This window comes from Cupressus sempervirens, chromosome 5, assembly GCF_028749045.1.
Source record: "Cupressus sempervirens isolate cs-2001-9-10 chromosome 5, ASM2874904v1, whole genome shotgun sequence".
NCBI lineage: Eukaryota > Viridiplantae > Streptophyta > Pinopsida > Cupressales > Cupressaceae > Cupressus > Cupressus sempervirens.
Window position 1 is genome coordinate 197,269,590 of NC_143122.1, and position 7,837 is coordinate 197,277,426.

The following is a 7,837-nucleotide window of genomic DNA, read 5'->3' on the forward strand; positions in this document are numbered from 1 at the left end:
GTAGTTTCAAGTGGTCCCTTTCTTTCGTGTCGAATGGGTCCTTCATTTTGAGAATCAGGGGCAACTAAGGTGGTATAAAAGGGGTGATTTTTTATCACAACATCTAGGGTGGATTTCATTCCTTTTGTTCTTTTCTTATTCTTATCACCATCAATGGAATTTTGTCTAAGATTGTCTCTCTCTTCAGCTCGCTCATGCTCTTCAATATATTTTAATACTACTCAGTTTGGCATAGGTACATCTTTTTTTCTTGGAAACTTCTTCACTCCTCTACCAGGGTATCCACACAAATGAATGACCACACAATAATATGAACTATTTCTTTCTACATCACAATCCCAACATTTCAAGCAGAAGCCACCACCTCTTAGAAGAGGTTCTAGAATATCCACATACTTCCACAAAGGAGAATCAGATGGGGGTTCTTTTCTTTGTGGGATATTGGCATTGACTACTGAGGAAGATGTAGATCCCTTTGAAGATCCTTTTCCTATGATAAGAAATTGTGTACATATTGACATATTGATATTATTATTGAGAATAAATTTTAAAACTCTAGCCTTTAATATTTATGAAACATTAAAACAAAGGCAAAATAGAAGAAGAACTTACCTCTTCCTAACATTGTAAGCTTCCAAAGATGTACCAATGAGACACAAACACTTCAATATAGCTAACAATCTAGTCTTCCAACTCCACCTTGTACAAAATTCTTTTTCTCAATCACCTATTTTCTCACAAAATCACCTATTTGCACACCACAAATGATGTTAGAACCCAAAATAACCTACTTAAATTAATTTTTTAAGGTAACCAAACCTTATAACATATTAAATTTGTGATAAAAATTGACTTAAAAGTTTCCCAATAGTGGAAATTCATCCCAAACTCATCATAGGTTCGATCTAGGCAGCCCAAATTCACCTAGGTTCGAATTCTAGGCTACAGGTTCGAACTAGCCCAGGGAAATTCGAATCCTAGTTGAATTGGACCCAATTTCAAACTAGTTCGAACCAAGGCAGGGTTCTTAGACCAATATGGTGAACCTGGGTAACTAAGCTACATAGACTGTACTAAGAGAGATTGTTTCTTAAAATACAACCTTTGAATTGGAAGTTATTTGATGCAAAGAGCATAACTAAGAAGCTTCAAATGCACTTCCCACACTTGAAATCAACCAACTAGCTTTCAAATATTCAACCTTATTACAATGTTTCAACACACTCCAATCCTCAAATGGATCAAAGAAACACACTCTCCAACTTCACCAAGAAACCAAGGACAAAAAGAACCAATATTTCCCACCTTATGGGTTCTGCACAAATCTCCCACAACTAGGTGAATACTAGGAAAACACCCTAGAATTTTTTCCCAAGGGTTCTAAGATGTTAAATTATCTTAGGGAACCTATTTACCATAGACTACACCACTGGTTTGAATCATATGCTTGCACAAAGCCTCAAATCCCAATTTGGCTTATTAGCCCTATGAGCCCCTTTTAACCCTCCTAAAATGGCCTTTTGGATCTAACTTCACAAAGTTTCAAAAAAGACCCATAAAAAATTAGGTTTTTGAATACTCTTTTCAAAGTTGCTTCAAACCCCAAAGCATCAAGTTCTAGCCCCACTCCAGCATTGCCTTTCCTTCACAAAACAACACAAACCTAAGTAATCAAGTTAGGCTTGGTTTACAAAGAAACCACTAGAAAATGGGGTCATGGAAATAAATAAATACTAAGGAATGACTGGAAACAATAAAATAACTTATTTCCAAATGCTTAGCCCTTCACCGAGTCCCAAACTCTTGGCATTCACAAATTAGCACACTACAAGAGGTCAAATCCTTCATGGCACTTTACCTAGGGCTTTGTTGTAAAAATCACAAAATACTTCCTCCAATTTTGGAACCCTAGAATCTTCAAGAGGACCATACTAACTACCATTTCCCAAGTGTCTATGAAATTCCAACCAAAGAAATTGCAGTTAGAGGCCCATCTTTACCGAATACACCAAAATGATGTCCTAAAAACCTAGTTTCACTAAAAATGCAACAACTTGAACAAGAAAACACTTAGAATGATGAGACTAGAAGAAAATGAAATATGATTCAAATATCTATCTCAAAAATCCATCAGATCTAGTCTAACAATCCGTATAGTATGTGCAACGTACAAAAAATAGTAAAAATGACTTTAAAATTGAATTTTCTTCTTTGCAACTTCTTCCAATCCGTACATTAATGCCCTCCAGACCTCAAAAATGAGGTATACATCTCTCCTATGTCTATTTCAATAGTTACAACCAATATTTTAATAGTTATAACCCTTTTTCCCACTAAGTTGCAATTTTGAGCAACTGTTACAACTTTCAACAATGCAACTTTGCACAAAAAGTGCAATTTTTACATTTTCCACTTGATTCCACTTCTAAGACCTGGAAAAGGTTCCAACATACCTAAAACCAAATAAAACCACCTAATCCTAGGATTTCTTGACCAAAAACATTAAAAAACCCAATTTTGCCTAATGATCAACTTTTGTTTATAAATTACATAAAGTTCCTGAAGCATACAAAATGGTGTCTTGCTTTGAGAACCATGGACTTTTCATCCAAAGTTTGTTTATTCTAGCCTAAGTAGGTGAAAACAAACAAGAAAACCAAAATATAAACCAAGTGACTTGGTTCTCTGCACCATTATCAACTTCACCTAGGTTCAAATCATTGATGTATCTATTTCATTTTATAGATTGTGCCTATACTTAGACTCATCAAATCAATCATTACATCATCTTTTAGAGGACATATGAAGGATTTTAGAGACAGGCCATCTTTTTCGGGTATATGCTACCCAAATTGATCGGTCTCTCCCTATATCTCTTTTTAACATGCTCTAGACTATTTTCAACATCTACATGAGAGAGTAGAGCATAACATGTTCAATAATTTTTTCTTCTATCTTCTTGCTTAAGACACAATGTTTCCCTTAAATTTGAATGTTATTGTCATTTTCTTTTCTTCAATGTACTTATCAATTTTCATTGTAGAAAACATTACATATAGGAATGTCTTTATCTTTTGTATGTTTCTACTGATGTTTCTTCAATCCATCATGACAATCCTCTTCTTAATCTTCATGCTTGTCATGTTCTAAGTCTAACTATCAACATTGGAAGGCCAATAAAGTTCTTTTCCACAGATTCAAGAATTGCATTGATAACAATTATATTGTAAAATGATATTTTCTTGAACTACTTCTTTGTCAAGCTTCTTAAAGCTCTTTTTAGCTTTGAATGACTAGAGATAGATGAAGTCACCCAAATCCTCTCATCTATTGAAATAGCTATATATGCTTTGGCTTAGCTTTGTGATCCATTATTTGAGTCCATACCACAATTTTTTTCATCTTGATAACTTCTTGTCATTTTTGTTGCCTTTGCATTTTTTATGAGATTGGACAAAGCATCATCTAGTTCCTATTTTTAAGCTCTGAATTACTCAACCACATTTTTAGAAGTAATACCCATTTGAATCAAGCAATATTGCACCTATTGGTTCATCTAAACCTTTTAATTATCCTCACGTCACCAACATATGGAATACTCCGACATTAACACCAACCCTACCCCAATCCCAATGTTGTCATATCTGGATGATAGTACTAGCCACATTAGATATGGCCTAAATTACAAGATAATATTATCCCTTGACTTCCCTGATATACATTCTTTTAAAATTCTACAAAGTAAATAGCCAGATGGCACTTCTTGGCCCTCTAAGAACTAGGTACTGAAATTGTTCCAACACTAATGCCACCAACTTCATCTAGTTTGATTTCAATCTTTTCAACCACAACATTTAAAATAGGCTCGAGTAGATCCTCTAAACAAGAAACCTTGATCCCCATGTTTAACCTTGCATATGGGATTGTAGCAATCTGAACTATGAAGAATCATTTTGTGTACATAGGTCTATATCTTTTATCATCATTTCAAACCTTTAACATTACACATAATGGAAATCTTATCAAGTATCTCATGGAATGCAAAAGAACTTGTTTACTCATCCTCCATAACTATACAAAAGAGACATACCTATGTTTAACCTCACAACTTCATTAATGTCATATTTTTATGCCTCAACAATGCTAGATTCTTAACAACATAAAGTACCTTTTAAGAATTCCTAGTAGGAAATGACATAAAGATGCACATACCAGTAACATAGTATAGACCTTTACTTAATCGTTGTAACATGCTCTACACCACCTTTTTTTGTTCCTTCCACATGTGCCAAAGTGTTGTATATGACTTATCAAAAGGTGACTGAGAATAATAATTATTTCATGCTCATGTTCCTTTAGAGTCTAGGAGGTCAATTGTTGGAATGGTTCTATAAGATTCCCCATAGTACCATCAACACCTTTGTAAAGTTGACAAAAGACTTGCACTAAGTTTACACTAACTCAAAAGTAAATTTACACTAAGATTTTGCAATGCGAAGATCTAGGGTGGGGAGAGTATTTGGGTTTACCTATAGAGATGGAAGGCCCTTTTGATTAATATCTTGTATGCACCCCATGAGAAACAACTAGTTGCCATCTTTATCAATACCTTCCATCCTAAGATGTACTACATTATGTGCATGAATTATATCACTACCTTTAAGGACATCCAAGAAAGGGGGATTGGTATTGAGAAAGGTTTGATACCAAAGGTGATAATCAAACTATACAAGAAGCATAATTAAAAACCTAGAAATGACCACCCTTGTTACTAGAATAAGAACAAGAACATTGTTGGTAATGGATTCGATAATACTAAGCATGTTCAAGTTGAGGTTGGCATGTCTTCTCCATCCCCACTTGTTTGTCAACAAGTGGCCCATCAAATAAATTCCATCTCAATTTTTGAAGGCTGATAGAAACCAAGAGCCCAAAAACATCAAGAGCATCAATTTTCCCCTTTGGGTGAGCTCCTAGATGTGATATTCCATAAGATGGGTAAGTCCATGTCGATAGTCTACTTGTAAATTCAACCCTTCAATGGTTCTACCTCAAAATCTAATATTATCTTTTATACAAAGCAAAGCCTCGAGAATAATATCTTTGACACAAGCAAAGCCTCAATAATAATAAGCTACACTTCCTTACCAAATATCTTCCTCCAAAATTTCAATTTATTTTATTTATGAACCAAAATTGGTTCTACAAATTTGTCTCCAAAGAAGACTTCTCAAATTTGGCACAAGTGTGAAGTTTTTCATGGATCCATTCCTTAGAAGAGATAGGATTTGGTCCAAACTTTTTGACAATCTACTAAAGCTTTGCATCCTCGAATATTTGTCTAATGTAAAGCATCAAGCAAATTCATATCAAATGCATTATACACCCCTCCATTTATAACAATTTGACAAAACTTCTAGAATTCTCATTCTCCACCTCATGATGTAGCTTCTGTAATAAGTTGCAGAGCTTAATAAAATAAGGTGGCTTTGAATACTATTCACTTTATTTAAGTTACTTATAGTTAAATTTGTGAACTAAACTTGGTTTTGCACATTTTTCTCCAAAGGAGACTTCACATATTTGGCACAAGTGTGAAATCTGTCATGAATCCAATCCTTAGAAGAACTCGGGTTTTGTCTAAAATTTCTTACAATCTACTCAAGCTTTGCATCCTCAGAGATTCATCCAATCCAAAGCATCATACAAATTCATATCAAATCCAATAAATTTGAACATATCAAATGCATTGCAGAGCCCTCCTTTTATAACAATTTGGTGAAACTTCTAGAACTTCCACTATCCACCTCATGATGTAGCTTCTATAGTAAGTTGGAGAGATTAATTAAACAAAGTGACTTTTAATAATATTTATTATATTTAAGTCACTTCTAATTTAAAAAAATTAAAATGAAGTCATCCTTTTTAATATTTTATTTATTTGGACAACTTTAGAATAACTAATTTAATTAACTCATTTCATCAAATATTTGGGGATATCTAGGTCATCTCATAGTGTTATCAATAGAATCTGCAAAACAAATATAATCATCTTGCAATATAGCATGCCTTTTCATATCTTTTGGTTCTTCCTTCATTTTTCTTCATTACTACTTGATGATACAAAGTAGAGATAGTTTTGTGAGTCCTAAATGTATATGGGATAATTTTGTTTAAATTAATAAGAGATCTTATGATAATGTATGAGATGGATTTCTTAGACATGCATAGAAATTGAATTGTTTAGAGAACATAATATAGGTTTGATCTAATTATATGTTGATTTCCTAGATGTGTCTAAATTTAGAGACTATGAAAAGGAGTCCTCATTGTATAAAAATTACCATAATATGAACTTTACATACTCACAACACTGTTCTCCTTGGAAACAATAAATATAGCTCCTGAAATATTTATACTTATTTAGAAACACTCATGGAAAAACTTGTTTGGAGATACATTAGACATGAAGTATATACTTCAAGAAGGAACATACACTAATGGTGAAGAATAGATATTGAAAGATACAAAACATATCTATAAACAAAACATATTCATAAGTACCTACAAATATGTAAGGCGTGTAGCTTGCACACAAGTCATATAGGGAATAAATATACACAAGCTATGATGCATACAAGAAGCATAGATATGAGATATGTATATAAGAAGAGTACTTACAGAGCAAACATATGAAGAAAACCTTTAATGCATGAAGTGTACCCATGAAAACATGTAAGGGATTAAGTGTACCCATGAATACATGTAAGGCATGAACACTTGCAAAGCATGATTGAACACGTGAATCTACAGAAGGCATTCTTTCCAAAATACATGTAAGGAAGGATCATGTACTCAAGGCATTAATCACATATTGGAATACCTACAAAGAATGAATCATACATGTAAAATCATTTGTCAAGAAGAAGACGTTGTCCTACATTTTTGACACTAAAAAATGCTGGTAACAACACAAAACTTTTCCAAGCTAGTTTTGTGTTTCTCTAAGCTTGAATTTGATATTTAATTATTTTTTATTAAGAAAATTAGGTTTTGAAGGGTGCCTGAAACCCTGTACAAAGCTAGAGATTTTCAATAAGCACTGGTACAAAGAAACAATAGACTAAGAAGGTTTCAATTACCCCCCAAGAAAAGAGATAACTGTGGTGACAGAAAAGCCTATCACCAACAAAAACAAAACATCTAGCTAGGAGCCATAGAACCCAACAGTGAGTTCCATCTCTGAAAACCAGACACAACAGGGGAGCTCACGATTTGCCCTTTGATATAGAGCCTCCCAAGGCTGACCTAATAATCATATCTATTGGATGAATAGAGGGCTTATATTTATTTCTTTTAACATCAATCCATCCATCCTCCACCCTTTCTACCTCACCAAGTTGAGCCCTAGAAGAGTCAGAGAGGGGGCCAGGAGAAGTAGGAGCACCCAACATATCATTCTCCCTAGGAGGAACCGAAGAAGACACCCCCCCCCCCCCCCCCCCGAGCTAGGAATAGCAGCCAAATCAAAGATAGGAGATGGGACAGGATCCATACCCAAAGGTCGGACATCCTTAGCGACCAAAGGCCCCGAAGAAGTGTTAGCCGGGAGAGAGCCAGCCAAAGGAGTAGAGCCATCTATAGGATCCAGGGACTTATGCACCGTATAGTGCTCAAAGGAGGCCCTAGGCCACCAGGAATAAGGTTGCCTCTGCTTGGACTTCACCGTAGAGCAACGAGCAGCCATGTGACCTATCATATGACAATTCCTACAACGGAAGGGGATACCTTCGTAATCCAAAATTTGAGTCCAAGAGCCATGCAAAAAGGCCAAGTA